The sequence below is a fragment of the Balaenoptera musculus genome, chromosome 20 (genome assembly GCF_009873245.2).
Source record: "Balaenoptera musculus isolate JJ_BM4_2016_0621 chromosome 20, mBalMus1.pri.v3, whole genome shotgun sequence".
NCBI lineage: Eukaryota > Metazoa > Chordata > Mammalia > Artiodactyla > Balaenopteridae > Balaenoptera > Balaenoptera musculus.
In genome coordinates this window covers 2,914,423-2,930,847 of record NC_045804.1, presented here as the reverse complement: position 1 = coordinate 2,930,847, position 16,425 = coordinate 2,914,423, and the positions used below count along the sequence as shown (strand labels likewise).

The following is a 16,425-nucleotide window of genomic DNA, read 5'->3' as shown; positions in this document are numbered from 1 at the left end:
CTGCCGTGCAGACTGCTACGTTCTCACTGTGTCCTCATGGAACCTTTTCTGTGTCCACATGGAGACAGAGAGATCTCTGGTGTCGTTTCTCTTCTTAGAAGGACAGTCCTATCAGATTAGGGACCCACCTTTATGACCTCAGTTAACTTTAATTTCCTCTTGAAAAGCCCCATCTCCAAATACAGTCACATTGAGGGTTAGGGCTTCAACGTATGACATCTTTTTTTTGTTGGGGAGTGGGAGGGAAGTACTTAACTCCGTCCATAGCAGTACCTAATCTCACTCTCTAGAATCTAGACATACAGGCTCTCTTCTACACATAAAGGACACCAAGCTCATGTCTGTCTTAAGGCCGTTATTGCAATTCCCTTCATCTGGAATGGTCTTCCCCTAAGTCCAAATGTTTGGATGATTCTTATCTTTTACGTCTCAACTCAAATGTGACCTCCTCGGAGAGTAATGTCTTAATTACCCAATCTAAAATCTCCTCTACACCCTGGCCATCACTTTCCATCCCATTTCTCATTAATTTTCTTTATAGAACTTATCACTATCTAAATCATCTTTTTCTATTTACTGGTTTATCTTCTCACAGCCTCTCTCCCCTTACCTGACACTAGAATAGAAGCTCCATGAGGGCAGAGAACTGTTTCTATGGTTTGCTGCTATATTTTTGGTTCTCAGGACACTTCCTGGTACATAGCAAATGACTAAAAATATTTGTTGGCTGTTTTTTTAAATTAATTTTTATTGGAGTATAGTTGATTTACAATGTTGTGTTAGTTTCAGGTGTACAGCAAAGTGAATCACTTACACATATACATATATCCACTCTTTTTTAGATTCTATTCCCATATAGGTCATTACAAAGTATTGAATAGAGTTTCCTGTTGAATAGAGTAGGTTCTTATTAGTTATCTATTTTATATATAGTAGTGTGTATATGTCAATCCCAATCTCCCAATTTATCCTTCCCCCCACCTTTCCCCCTTTGGTAACCATAAGTTTGTTTTCTACATCTGTGACTCTATTTCTCCTTTGCAAATAGGTCCATTTGTACCATTTTTTAAAATTCCACATATAAGCGATATCACATTTGTTGACTGTCGAGGGAATGAATTTGGTTTAGCCAATGCTGGCAGATTGCATGGGACCTATTCAATGGGGGAGTCCTAGTGTGCTTGGTGGTTTTTTAAAGTTTCAAGAGATAAACCGTAGGTAAGAAGCTCTGTCCTTTTCTCATATTGTCAAAAGAACTGGCCACAATCACCTCATAATTTGATGATTATGAAGGAGACATTTAAGGACTTGGATTCTTATGCCCTAGAACCCAGGGTAAAAAGACAGCAATACTAACCACCAAAGTCCCCTCTAGTCTCTCAGGTCAGCTATGAGTGTGAATGAGACAAAGGTTTGTTTCTTCGTTTCTAACTTATCACCCAGGAAGTGCCCAATGGATGTTGGTGTCCATGTATACAATCTATATGGTGCCAGTGAAAGAAGAAAAGAAGGGAAATATAAGCATGCACCCTATATTTTCAAAAAGAAATAGCATTTCTTACCTACACACAGTTTCTCCTACTGTGAATTTTATGGTTAATAACCCACACATTTCAACATACTTGGCCTTGTTAGTGCTCTTCTAACATGTGTCTTCCCTTTGCAGACGATATAGTTATTAACGAATGAAATTAGCTCCAAGTTATAGTGATGGGCGTTCAATTTTGTCCAATTAGAGATTCACAGGGAATTTACACGTGCACATTTCAAAGTTATCAAATATTCAGGGGCTTGTAAAGAGCACAGAACTCCATTTAGGTTGACATCAGGAAATAGTCTTAGGTCTATGACAGAGTTATTTTTCTCACTTGCCATGATGGAGCCTAGCTTTTAAGAGACCACCTACATAAGCACTTTGGTACAAATTTCAATGCTTTCTTGAAAATATGTGATCAGAGACATGGAGGGAAGGTGTAATAACTTTACTGGATGGTTATTTTCAGGTTATCAGTCTCCTGAATCATGCAAGTCTAAAAGGAATTTCAATTTGTGGAGATTTCAGTAAAGAGATAACATTCAGAAACATATGCTTCAGTAAGTCGATTCTCCCAAATTTAGAAAGCCCAAATAATTAATCTGCGGGCTGAATTCTATGTTCACATATTTTTTATTGCAAATGTAAACTAAATATGCCACTTGAGAGATTACAAAGAAGGCAACTTGGCCCAGAGAAAGGTGCTGCGTTAAGTCAACATTCTTTCTCAGATTGAAACTTGGTCCGTGTTCCTGAGTAAAGCGCCGAGGACAACAGACGTCGTTGTGAGATCTCCTAAAATCAGGAGATGTTTTGCATGATACCTTCCCCCAAAGGGAATAATGGCTGGCCTCAGAGCCAGATTTTTCGAGGATGACTTTTTCCCACACATCATAAAAATGCAACCCCATTTTCTTACTTACCTTGAGTACCTTTCTGGTCGGATTCACGGCTTTGTTTTCAATACATTGCTTTCCTGACTACTTCTTTGAGCGAGCTATACCATATACCATGGTACAAAATACCATGCTATCGGTATATTGATCAGAATCAATATACCAATAGCATGGAAGAGAAGAAGAAACGTTGGGAGAGCAAAGATGGAAAACCTAGTCCAAGGGGGCACTTGTTGGGTAGCTCCTGGGGACAGCTGCACATAAGATTGTACCACCAACAAGTATATTTGAAAGCAGCGATATGATCACTCATGAAGCTAGCCCAGGAGCATAATCTTCCCATTTAAGATCTGAGAGTGATGGGTAGGAGGCAAGAAATGCTTTCTATCAATAATGAACAGGCAACCCACACATTAAAATCACTTTTCAAAACACACATGTCCTGCATATTGCAAGAGTTTTAAGACACAGAAGAAAATCATTTTTAAGCTTACCCTGTTTCTTTTAAAAGATCAAAGGGCATAGAAAATTGTACATGAAAGACACAACTTTTTGTTATATAGATAGATGTATAAGGCTAAATATATATGTGTTTATACTCATTATATATACATATACATAAGACTAAAGTAATATAGTGTACTCTGTATATATATATGTATATATATAGTATACATTTATCTATATTTATCTTTATCTTTCTATCTATCTATCTATCTATCTATCTATCTATCTAATATCCTAGATAACATCTTAAGTCTTGGAAGTATTAAAGTTGTTTTATTTTTATTTTTTAAGATTTACAGCAGTGGTTCTCAACCAAGGGCAATTTGGCAATGTCTGGAAACATTTTTGGTTGCTATAATTAGCAGGGAGGGGGCTACTGGTATCTAGTGGGTAGGGGCCAAAGATGCTACTAAACACCCCACAATGTATAGGACATTCCCTCTCCCAGGAAAGAATTATCTGACCCCAAATATCAATAGAGCCAAGGTTCAGAAAACCTGATAGAACCTATAAATTGGGCAGGCATACCAATGAACTCTTAAGACGTCTTAGGTCTGTGACTGAGTTTATTTGGGGGAAAATATCAGATACCAGCAGTTTAAAAAAGGACATTCTTCCCACCTCACTTTTCTAAGGAATCAGTCAATACATTCCAGTGTTTTCATTGCCACATCATAAAAGATATGCTTGTTTATTTCATTTCCTGGATGAGTGAAAATGAGCAAGTTGCAGCTTGCCTCAATAATTTCCAGAGGATCTCAGTAACTAGGACATTATACCCTGAGTCTGAGGAAAAATCGGCAAACGTTTCAGGAAATTTCCCTTTTTTGGCAAAACTGAAAGGCCACAAATTCACTTTCAAATGGATATTTAAGGGCATTTTATGAGTCTTTTCGATGTCTCTCCAAGTCTTGCTGGAGTTGCTGTGTTGAAAAGCTGTAAATTTTAGTTGCAATAAAATAGACATTACTTTTAATTGTTTCCTCTCAGCATTATCACATATATGTAGTTTTTTTTTTTTTTTAAAGCAGCTTGGAAAATCAGCATTTACAGTTCCAAACAGCTTTCATACTGTCATCAGTCTATATTCTAAGGTGTTTCTGCATTGAAAGAAGATACATTAGTGGAGAAATATGAGGAAAGAAAAACTAAAAACTACCAGATGTTCTTGAAACCTCAGAACAGATCATTTGTATCCTTTGTAGCTTCACTGCTTCCAGGTATGATTATCCATGTGGAAGATCCAGAAGAGCTAGTCTCCAGCACTGAAGGTCAGCGTTAACCTCACTACCTCCAGGATAACTGAACATTGAGGCGTCATAAAGAACAGTTCTAGGAACTCATGCAATTTGATTTGCTTTTCCAAAATTAAAATTTGGATAATTAAAAAATATATAAACAGAATGTACCAATCCCTATAAATTATCATTAAAAAATTGAAAACTGGGGCTAGTTGACTCTATCTGGGGACGCTGAACTTTTCATCATAAGCCAAATACTGCTGCGTACGATGCTTTGTAAATGGATAGTTCTCTGGCTGGGCTGATTCTTTTTGACAGTTCTCTTGGTTCCTTTTGGTACTCTACCCATCCGTGGTACATGTGAATTTGTACTTGATGTTAATGGTCTCACTGCACTTTTTATTTGATTGGCTCTGTACCAACAGAAACAGTATGAGTGCTCCATCATCAGCCACTACAGTCACAAGAGCAGTGTTGAAGTAAGAATTCAATTGTAAACATGAGACAAGAAATTTCATTGCCAAAAGGGACTGGAAACTGGAGAAATGCAAGGATCCAAAACTACGAGACCTGGCATCACGTCTTCACTGCTTTCATTAAACAAGCAAACAAACTGCTAGAAGGAAATGTCATGAAATAAACAAACAGAGTACACAAATAATTGCTTATTTCTTTGGCATCCTCACTTCTTTCTCTACCTATGTTTTATGATTAAAAGGGATACTTTGTTTCCTGTTTTCATCCTAAGCAATGTAGGTACAGATAATACGGTACTTTAAAATATGTGAAAAGTGCTTTACAATGAATGGTTTCTTTTTATGCAGATTTCAAAACAGGGCACCAAACCAGATTCTTTCGAGATTCAGGGCAAAGCCAGATTTACCATTAAAGGATAATAAAAATTTTTCATTACTGAAACATGAAGGAATATGAAAGTGAGTCTTCACATTGGAATTTTCAAAAACAGAAAGATAATATTCACAGTTATTAATTTATTTCTATGGGCCTTCCTATACAATTTGTATCTTGGTTACTGGTTTTAAACCAACTGAAAAATAACTAATAGAATAAATTTTGCAAAGCACCCATTAAGAACCCTTTATATCAGAGGCAAACAATCTAATAATGACTTTCTAACATGAACTCCATTCAAAGATATGTCTATTCGACCACTTATTCCACATGTGACCTAAAACATCTGCCTCAAAAAGTGTGTCTTTGGTTTCAAAGTACCAGATTCAATGTACGTGAATGGTTTATCCAAAACGCATTTTCACTCGTGGAAACGCAATCAAAATCACATATCATGAGCTATTTGGGGACCTGCCATTATTTCTGTATAAGCAAAATCGCATATTAATCTGACTTTGAAACACAGGACACTAATAAAGTCCTTTTCTGCCGGAACATGCTAAATAGAGGACAACAGATCAGGACTTAAACGTAGCAAATTGAAAAGAAAGATAAAACTTGTTGGGACTCATTTTATTGTATCAAAGACACTGGACAGAAGAATTCACCCACTTACTGAGTTGTAACAAGATAATTAGTGAAGCTACTTACAACAAGCCATACTGAGAAAAAATAATGAATGCAATATCAATATATATGTGGCAAGTGAAAATGAGAGCAGAGGAAAGAACACAGGTACACCAAAGTGCTGAGGTATCTTTGCTCATGCTACTCTAAAAAACATGTCAGGAGGACAAGCGTCCTTCATTTTCATTCAGCGATCATCCATTTTACTATATTTTCCATAATGGACTTTTATTAAGCATCTACTTTGTTTTAGGCACTTCTGAATAATCTGCCTCACTAAATTGTCATATCCTCCCTGCCAAGTAGTCATCTGTTTCATCACACAAACGCGGAAGCTAAGGACCAGGTAAAGGTAACAAGTTAAGTCTGGGGTGAGAAGCGCATGATTTTGTTCCTTCCACTGTTCCACAGCTACTCTCAAACAGGTTAACACTTACCTTGACAAGTCCTTTGTATGATTCCTGGAGGATAACAGCAGTTATTGAACGTATGAGTGCATGGAGAAAACTGTGACCCACAAATGAGTACCTTCTGGTGACTGACATTAACAAATTAAATATAAACCCAACGCATACAGATACCAATGTCAAGTGGAAGACAACCCTGGTGACCCCCCCCAGATACTTTGGTTCCCAACATCTCTTTTATTTCTGTTAAAAATTTATTAACAGAAACTTTTCAGAAATGAAGAAATGAGAAAACAGATGTTTGGAGAGATTCAGAAATCTCTGGAAGATGAAGATGTTAATGATTTGTACCCAGGTTTGCTTTATTCCAAAGTCTTTTCTCTTCTTTCTACATCGCAGCCTCTGCCTCGTAAAACTTTAAGGGGAACACACTCACTCCTGGATGCTCTGCTCTGGCAAAGGCGCTCACTTGCATTCACAGAGCATCAATTATTTGGCCGTCTCCCTGGATCTTAGAAGCCTGCTCTTCCTCTGTCCACGCCACAGTATTTGTGTCTGCACCATGAAAATCCTACAAAACGTTCTCCCTTTTGTGGAAATTTTGAGCATTTCAACACCTAAACTCTATCTAATTGTAGGTGGGTTGACAGCATAGGATTACAAAATATTAAGAAGAAAATGAATTTCTTTGGGTTTACTCGTTATTTTTCTGTAGAATTGCTCTTTTAGGAAAAGAAATCTAGTTTAAAAAAAAACCCTGGTCATTCTTTGAGAGTTCCCCATTATACATTTGGTGCTTGTTCTTTACCAAGAAATATCCATTAGGGCAATATAAATGGGACTAAATGTCCTCTATGAAAAGATTCTGGAGACAATATCACTGCTTCCTCAGGTTCGTATCTTTAAAGACAATAACTTATGCCATTTGAAGCAAAACTGTCGTGAAAATTTTTCATTTTGTTGTCTTCCAAATGCTCAAGAGGTAAAGATGATCATCAAAAACAAAGTCTAGCCCATCAATGCATATAGCTATGGCTTAAAATTCTAACAAAAACAAATTTTATCACATTGGATAAGCTAATATTAATCTCATAAATATTCTTGATCGAAATCTAAATAAAAATAAAAAGGCTTCTAGAAAAAATCCACCCAGCATTAATAGCTCTTCTAAAACATTTTTAGTTTTTTCCATCTGGTCACTTCCAAGAAAAACTATTCAGTACTTCCAAGTAATGAAGGATCAAACTAGGTAAGTCCTACTCACAGAATTTCAGAAAGACTACCAGAGGGAATAAAAAATGCTCTTAAATTTCAAAGACACAAGTTTTTCTCCACCAACTCTGGCACATTTCATGACCTTATTCTGAGGTCATACAAGTAGATAGTCCACCAGAAAGCACGAGCACAATGGCTATGCAATGTCTCTAGCTTTTCATGACAAAATTGGCCGAAGTCAGCCTAATGTCAATAAGAAAGACTACTATTTTTGTATGGTTATTTGTCAATCATATCTACACTCTGTCACCTTGACAAGAACTAATGCCCAAGCAGTAAATTATTTCCCTTCTCATCCATATATTTTAGAGAATTAAAGGCATTGATTTTACAAGGAGAAAAAAATGCTTCTCATTGATTCTCTATGGGGAATAAACGAGCAAGAAGAAATGCTCTTCTGAATGCATAATGGACTTTCCTATCTCCAGAACTGTCTCTCACTCCCCTCCACCCATACATGCAACCAATGTCATTGTTGTCACACCTAGCAGGGTATCAGGTGGAGGTGAAGCCAAAGGACTCTTTCCTCTACAACCAGGGGAATCACCATAATTTCCAGTCTAGTACAGTTTCCAGTTTAGCTACAGTTACTAAGGGTGAAGATTACTCCTGGGGTTTCATAGGAAGGTAGATAACTGTGGGGTTCAAGGCAGTCATCCCAGATGTTACTAAGCTCACCCCTTTCTCTGACTCTTTTCTAACGCCTTGTTTTTATTAACTTTCATCAGGTCAAATTCATAGGCTGTACTTTGACTTTCCAGGGAACACAGGTCATCTGAAAACACAGCTAAAGGATTATAATCCCCTTACTTGGGTATGTTCCCAGAGTAAAGTAAAATATTAGACTTACCTCTGTCGACCCATATTGCATGCTGTGGTCCCGCTTTCCCAGGTCTCCACGTTGTCCTTTTCTTCGTGCAGACGCGTCACTCTCCCACATCTTGGTTGGGAGAAGAAGCAGAAGTCTGACAATCCCGAGCAGAAGGTCACAGTGCAGGAAGGAATAAAACAGGGAGTCGAACGTCCCAAATGGCTGACTCCCATTGCTCTTCAAAGGCACTGATAAAGGAACAAATTTGTCACAGAAACACCCGTGACCCCAAACAATCTGTTTTTGAGGCATGAAGGGGCCAACTGACCAACTGAATCCAACCTAGGGAAGCTACTGAAATGGTACTATGCTATTATAAACTAATTTAAAAGGGTCCCAGGAACTGACGCATGCATACATGGTACCCAAACCCAAAGATTCAATCTAGGATCAGAGGATCTGGAATGAAAAAATTCGGTGTGGGCTTCGGATTTGTCGCCCTGTCTACCCTCTTACTTCTGTCCCTCTGATTATTAAACTTGTCCTTGGTGGACTCTTCCAAGAGTCACCTAAATTTGGTCAGGAACAGAGCCACGGGGATAACAGTCAAAACTGAATGCTCAGTATATACTGACTTAAGTGTGACTGTTTTGGCTAAAAGATTTTCCCCAAAGTGGTATTTTTAAAAAAGATAATAGACTTTATTTTTTACAGTAGTTGTAGGTTCTCAGCAAAATTGAGAGGAAAGCACAGAAAGTTCCCATACGCCCTCTCCTCACACAGAGGCACAGCTTCCCTACTATCACCATCCCCCGCCCGAGTAGAATATTTGTTACAGTTAATGAACCTATGTTGACACATCATTATCACTTGAAGTCTATAGTTTACATTAGGGTTCACTCTTGGTGCTGTACATTTTATTAGTTTTGACAAATGTGTAATGACATGTATCCACCATTGTAGTATCATACAGAGTACATTCATGTCCTACTATCTTGGTTAAATTTTTATTGATTCATTCAGTTAGCCATTTTTATTCGAGTCTCTTTCCTCTATGCATTAAACCCTGTGCTAGACCCTGGGAATCTTCAAAACAATAATTAAAACAAATTAACAGCCTTTTCTTTAGCCTATCTCTCCCTTCTTGCATCTTACTGAAAGCAGAGAGAAGGAACCAAGCAGCACTCTCAATACCCGGGCTAGAAACATTCTTGGCTAGACCATCCAGAAACTGAGATCACGAGTGCTTGTTTGTTTAGGATGCTAAGTTTTGTAGTAATTTATCACAGAGCAATATACAACTAACACATGTATTAATATCAAAAGTGGAACATTGCCAAAATACGAACCCAAAATTTGGGGGTGTGGCTTTGGAACTAGGCAGTGCGCTTTGAGAAAAGGGTTAGGAACAGCCTGAGTGCCTGGAAGAAATTGTTGATAGAAGCCTGTGGTCATTCATCAAGCTCCAGGTGAAGGCTGGCAGGCAAATGAGGTAAATGTTACTGGAAACTGGAAGAAGAGCGATCTCTGTTTTATGTTGTGGCGGCAAGTTGAGTGACACCATCGAGTGGAAAGTAGAAGACGTATCAATGAATTGGGTGATCCATAAAGATGTATATATTATATACACCCCTATTCCTTTAAATAAAAAGTAGACATATTAATTGTTGTTGTTGTTACATTGTGGAAGAAATCTTTAAGTCTAATAGGAAGACAAAAGTACAGCTTCTGTGGTGTATCTTCTTATTCTTCAAAATACTTACTAGCTGACATTCAGGTGTCTGCCTCGGAAGAACAGGTTTTCATCTCCATCCTACTGTACTCTGACGTGGATATGTGAGTTGCTCTAGCCAATAAAATGAGTGGAAGCGGCATGGATCACTCCCAAGCAGAAGTTATAAGAGCTAGTGCGTGCTACATTTTTATTTATCCTATGGTGAAATGTCTCATTTTATAAGAGCTACTCTATCAGACTGAATCCTGGAAGGAAGCGATCCAAAGCCAGCCAGCAATGAACATATATTTGAACAAGAAAGCAAGCTTTGTGGTTAGAAGTCACTGTCATTTGTTACTGCTCTATACATTATCCTTGCCTGACTGGTACAGCTTCAGACAAATGCTGGAGTTGAAGGATGACCCATGGACCAGGGGAAGAGGATAGATGCTAGGGCAGGTGCAGGGGCCTGGAGTGTGTGAGAGATCGTAGGAAGAGTGTGCACGTCTAAAATGTAATATGGAAATTGGTTCAGGAAAGGGACGAGGGGAAAGGAACAAATTAGATGGACAGGGTCATTTATTCCACGTTAAGAAAGTCTGCCCCCCTGTCAGGATGGAGAGTTCATTGAATTATAAGGGGAGGAATAATATGACCAAATTTTATGTTAAAAAGTTAACAATCACAGTCTTGTAGAAGGTACAGGTAAGGTGCCTGAAACACAGGGAGGGAATCCACTGTAATAGTTTAAGGAAAGTATGTTACACACATAACCAAGGAATGGAGGACATTGGAAAGGTATGAGAAACACTAAAGAGAAAAAAAGTGAGAGAATTTAGCAATGAGGTTGATGTGTTTATGGCATCGTCATAGGAACATGAAGTACAATATATGTATTGCTTGTGTTAGATTAGATTGTTAGTCAGGGACAGTCCGTCTCTTCTTCCCCACTTTCTGTGGGAGGAGTATATTTCTCCAACACATGAACATGTAACTTACAATGATAGGGGGGGTGGAAAGGATAGTGTGCAAGTTCCAAGTCTGGGCCTTGAGAAGCATCGTTTGCTTTTCCTCATCCTCTTTGGGATCATCCCTCCCCCTTCAGGAGCACATTCCCCATCTAGTCTCCTGGTTTCTGGTCCCTGCGGACAAACCTGCAACAAACCTGATCTGAATCTGTGGCTGGAGCCCAAGTCCAGCTGATCCCAGCCAAGACCAGAGAAGTCCCGCCCCCCCTTCTGCCAGGCAGACACATAAGTGAGACATAAATGCCTGCAGTTGTGTGCCACTGAGTTCTTATTGTTGTTTTCTAGCCAAAGTTGATTGATAGACCACTGCACTCAAATTTCAATGAGCTACTATCCTCAACTCCACGTTCTTTTTATGACTTTCTTAAAAATTTTTCGCTGCGCTGGGTCTTCGTTGCTGTGCACGGGGTTTTCTCTAGTTGCGGCGAGCGGGGGCTACTCTTTGTTGCGGTGCGTGGGCTTCTCATTGCGGTGGCTTCTCTTGTTGCGGAGCACGGGCTCTAGGCACGTGGGCTCAGTAGTTGTGGCTAGTGGGCTCTAGAGCGCAGGCTCAGTAGTTGTGGCACACGGGCTTAGTTGCTCCGCGGCATGTGGGATCTTCCCGGACCAGGGCTTGAACCCGTGTCCCCTGCATTGGCAGGCGGATTCCTAACCACTGCGCCACCAGGGAAGTCCCTGAGTTCCTTTTAAAAATAATTGATTACAAGGTTCCAGCCAAACTTTACCATCTTTTCTTTAAATAATAAAAGATCAAAGGAAGATAATTCTTAAATGTTCTGTTGGATATGTTTTTATTTGGGGGTGTATTTTTAATCATTTATCCCGGTATAACCATGAAGCGGGATATGTAGTTGTAATTATTTAAATTTCCCCTCAAGTATGAGAATATAGATTTTTTATTATTGATTGAGCAAGTTGACTAGTTCTCACTAGAAGCAACAGCATAAAGCCACGTAAAAATGCAAATATTAATATTACTTAGACTTGAGAGATTAGTTTAGGTTAATCAGTTAGATGTTTCTGGGAAACGGTCAAGGCCCTAGTCCTAAATCCACTCAACAAAGACCTTTAAAATTTTCAACCTTTTCATCCTTTTTAAATGCTATGGTTGGCTCTCTTCTTAGTTTGAAATAATGCATGTAATGTTTTTACAAGTGCAAACAGCAGTAAATAAAAGAGTGATAATGCATTAGGAAGGGAGTTTATTTGCAAACCTTCAAAAGTGGTTTACTTTAATATCCAAGGTATATGCATATTATAGTTCTGATAATGAGGGCATACAGTAAACTGTAATAAAAGTCATTGAAAGGTTTGCCAAGATATATTCTCTTGTTTGAATTAAACCTACTCTAGGAGACTGTAATTTTCCCCCTTTCATCAAAGGATATTAGCCTTGGTTTATTTCTGACATATTTTATTTGGGTTGTATCATGTGACCTAAACGGACTGGGAAGAGGCAAGGTGAACCACTGCAGCATGTATCTGAAGTCTAAGGGAGTGGTACCCAGGGGATGCAAAGATGGCTAGAGAACACCAGTAATTGGGATGCGTTTTTTTAGACTGTTTCACACAATCTGTTGGGAAACAGATTTGCCCATGAAATGTGAGGAAGCCTCAGTTTGGTGCAGCCTCCTGTAGAGAAGGCGTCCTCCGAGTTTGTGGGCTGGCATCACCAGTATACTGGCCTGCTGCTGCTCGGTTTCTCTGAGTCTGTTTTTAATTATGGAAGTAATACAACATTGTTAAAGGAAGATTATAAATAAGGTAAAAGAAATATTACTATTTTAACCTCATTCCAATTTTTCATTTTTGTATGTCTTTCCCAAGCTTCTTGAGTAATTACTAAGTTCCCAGTAAGACTTTCTCTGCCTCAGCTCACGTAAGTCTCATGACAACAATAGAGAGTATGATCCTTTTTTTTAGAGAAAAGAGCTGGAGGTTTTAAATAACTTCCCCAAGGCTATCAAACTACCAAGTCACAGAGGAGTGAGGAGAAAACTAACTGTTTGATTTCCTAGCCCAGGCTTCTTAATAAGCATCTTACATAGTTGTAAACGTAGTGTGAAGACAGTTTTGTGTCTTGCTTTTCCCACTTAATGTTGAACTGTATTTTCCCACATGAGAGCGTAGTCTGTTACCATTATTTTAGTAGCATGGTCTCCCTTAATAGAGATATGTCCTAACTTCCTGAGCCATTCTCCTATCATAGGACTTTGGATTACTTCCAAATTACCATTTTGGAATTTTACAGTTTTATAATTAATACTACAATAACTATCTTAATGCATAATATGCTCTTACACAATTCAGGGTGGTTTTTTTTTCCCCTATAGTCTACAACGTTTAGAAAATTTTGAAGATTTTTTTTTTATATGTGTAAAGTCTAAATGGGATTTTTTTCCATTGTTTCAATTTTGGCTGGGATTTCAAAGCTGAAAAGTTATGTGACAAATGCCCCTACCTCCTAGAGAGAGACGCCTGGTCATTTACATGTGACCTGCAAAGGAGGCTGCCCAAACCAGGTTCAGCCCCTCTTAGCCTATCACCCGCCTTCTATTATACAACAAAAGCTAAGAATGCATTAGGAAGACGAATAAATAATGTTTTAGAACAATTGTCAGTAAATCCCACACTTTTCTTCCCCTCCACTACGCTTTGTTAACCAACTTCAGGTCCAGTGAGAAAACTTTGATCTTGACATGTGAGGAATGTGGAAAACAAAGAGGCTGGCTCTCGCCTGAAAAACTTGAAAGGCAAGAGGTTGGATGGAAGGAATCCGGATGGCTGAACACAGAAAAAAAACTGGATCAGGGTGGACCCTACAGAGGGCAGGGAGGCAGGTGCCACCTGGAGAGGATCTCATCATGTGGTTTGCCTACAAGGGATGAGAGCCCGCCAAGAGTAAAAGGTTATGAGAAGACCACCACCAGAAGCAGTTCAGATGGGTGTCATACATGGGCACGCAGTTGGGTCACTGCTCAGGTCAGTGGACAGTATCAGGGGTAGTCTTTCAAGAATCCATAGATACCCTGAGGCAGAAAGACAGCATTTAAGTACCTGTCTCCATCACAGGACTCTGGACCCAGATTACAAATTGCACCAATTGATAGATAATTTTTGAGCCCTGATTTCTCCTCTCGGACTCCCTATCACCAAGGAGGAGCCAAGAAGCAACATAGTAAGGGAGGAGGAATGGAAGAATGAGGTGGAAAAACGATGGAGTATCCACCTTCCCTACTATAGGTTTACAAGTTCCAAGTTAGGAGTCCAGAGAAGAAGCCTGAAGCTGGATTATACAATGAAGGATTGGTGTTGTGTTTTGTTTCTTAGTCTCAAACTGGACTTCTGTATACCTGAGGATGAGTTTACCAGAGGTTTTTGTCCAAAGGCAAAGAAGGAAGATCCAACACAAAATTTGGAAGAAAAAATAGGATTATTTCACAATTTCACACCTCTGAACCCAGCTCATTCAATCAAGTGCGTGAAATTTCAAGTTGCATTCCAAAACATTTTTACCAGTTTACAAACATCACCAGTGATGAAGGAAAATCAGTTCCATGATGTTTTGCTCTCTTTAAAAATTCTCTTTTGATGTTTATTATAATTTAATAGGTGAAATGTAATCTCAATTTAATGATAATTCTTAAATTACTAGCATAAGTAAACATTTTAATTTGCATATTATTTATATTTGCTCACTTCTAAATTAGCTATGACATTGGACAGTATATCTATTAGTTAATTATTTTGTTATAAATTTGCATGTGGCAGTAAGAAGAGAGACAAACTCTTTCCCCTGTTTGCTACTCTGTAGTTTGCCTTTCAATATAAAATATTTTTTTTAAGTATGAAATTTTAAAAATGTAGTGAAACTCCAACTGTCAACGTTTTCCTTTCAATTTCTCCTCTTTGGAAGTTTGGAGAAAAAACGTCTATCTTTTCTTTATTCTTTTGTTGTGGGATTTCTAATGTTTAAATGTTTGACTGTTTCTCCCATCTGGAGCTCATTTGTATACAGCTCAGAATCTGATAAGCGTGAGTTAAGTATAACAAGTTGGCTGGGAAAAACATGTTGTTTGTATGGATATATCACTTTCAGCAATATTCGTATTCCAGTTTAAAGCACAACAAATGTTCTCACTCTCTAGTAAAGGCTGAAGAGACTTTCATAATAAATTTTCCTTACCAGAAGAATCCAGAGTCTCTCCCTTTATAAACATCAAGCTGCCTGAGCTTAGCTCTCTTTTTGCTCTGCCACAGCTCATCCCTATCAGAATTTACACACCATCCACTGTCAGGGATGCAAACTGTTCTACAGTTTGTTAATATCCAAGAAAGGCCATCACCTCTGAATCATTTTTTCCCCAAACATAAATCCTTGGGCCAACAAAGAAAAGTGGTATTTTTCCATCTCCATAATTCCTGTTATTTTAAGTCTATCCTTTAACCAAAGTGGCTTTGTATTTCTTTTCCCTTGATAACTCACAGGTTCAAATGTAAAAAATTATTATTACAAGGAACAATTATGAGGTTCAAAGCATACTGTGTGCATTCCATGCTTCTAGTTTCTGGTACTGATATACGGAACGGAATACTTGTGGTCGTCGATTCGCATGAAGTGGATGGGTTCCAACCACTGGTGGTGAGAGGCTTAATGGAAGTCTGCCTTCATCAGACCCAACAGGGACCTACCATCATGGCAGGTGGCCCAAGTGCCCTACTGGAGGCATCTCAACAACAAACTTTCGACCATTAACTTATTCAGTCCAAATGGCAACCACGAAACGGGGGGTGGGAATGGCTTTGCTGATTTTCTTAGTTTGAACATTATTCTAGATTTTAAGATTTCAATATCTCTTTCCTAAACACTGAACTAGAAAAACCACTGACCTTTTAAAATACTTTTCATTTTTACTTTTTCAGTTTGGCGTGTTTAGCACTTTGATAACCCCCTCCTCACAATCTTTCTTATTTAATGAGATAGTACACTTACATAGCAAAGCAAAAAACAAAAACAGGACATCATCAATTACTGTTGACTTTTTTCTCACCGTCCCTATTTACTTCTCTGTAAGACCAGGACATAATAGTTCCTTTTTTAATGCTTCTATAGCACATATATAGTTTTTTAAAACCATTTTTTATTGAAGTATATAGTTAATTTACAATGTTGTGTTGGTTTCAGGTGTACAGCAAAGTGATTCAGTTATAGAGAGAGAGAGAGACTCTTTTTTAGATTCTTCTCCATTACAGGTTTTTACAAGATATTGAATATAGTGCCCTGAGCTATACAGTAGGTCCTTGTTGTTTATCCATTTTATATATACTAGTGTGTATATATTAACCCCAAACATACATAGTTTTATTATAGAAAAAACGAGTTGTATTTTAGTCAGCTGTGTACATGTTTGCCTCCTCTGGAATACTGACAGCTTTCTGAGGACAAGAATGTATCCTCTTGATCTCCATTAGT

At 38.4% G+C, this 16,425-nt stretch overlaps 1 protein-coding gene across 2 annotated transcripts in view; it reads right to left on the bottom strand.

The window, feature by feature from the left end:
• KCNJ16 (potassium inwardly rectifying channel subfamily J member 16) overlaps window positions 1–16,425 on the bottom strand; it is a 352,993-nt gene that overhangs the window by 133,596 nt on the left and 202,972 nt on the right. Inside the window, exon 1 of one of the 2 annotated variants that reach the window (XM_036837807.1) lies at window positions 8,250–8,353. The exons of the other annotated variant lie outside the window; for it this stretch is intronic. The gene's annotated coding sequence lies outside the window, so the exon portion shown is untranslated. Of the gene's footprint in view, window positions 1–8,249; window positions 8,354–16,425 lie in introns of those variants that run through there. 2 annotated transcript variants of the gene reach the window in all.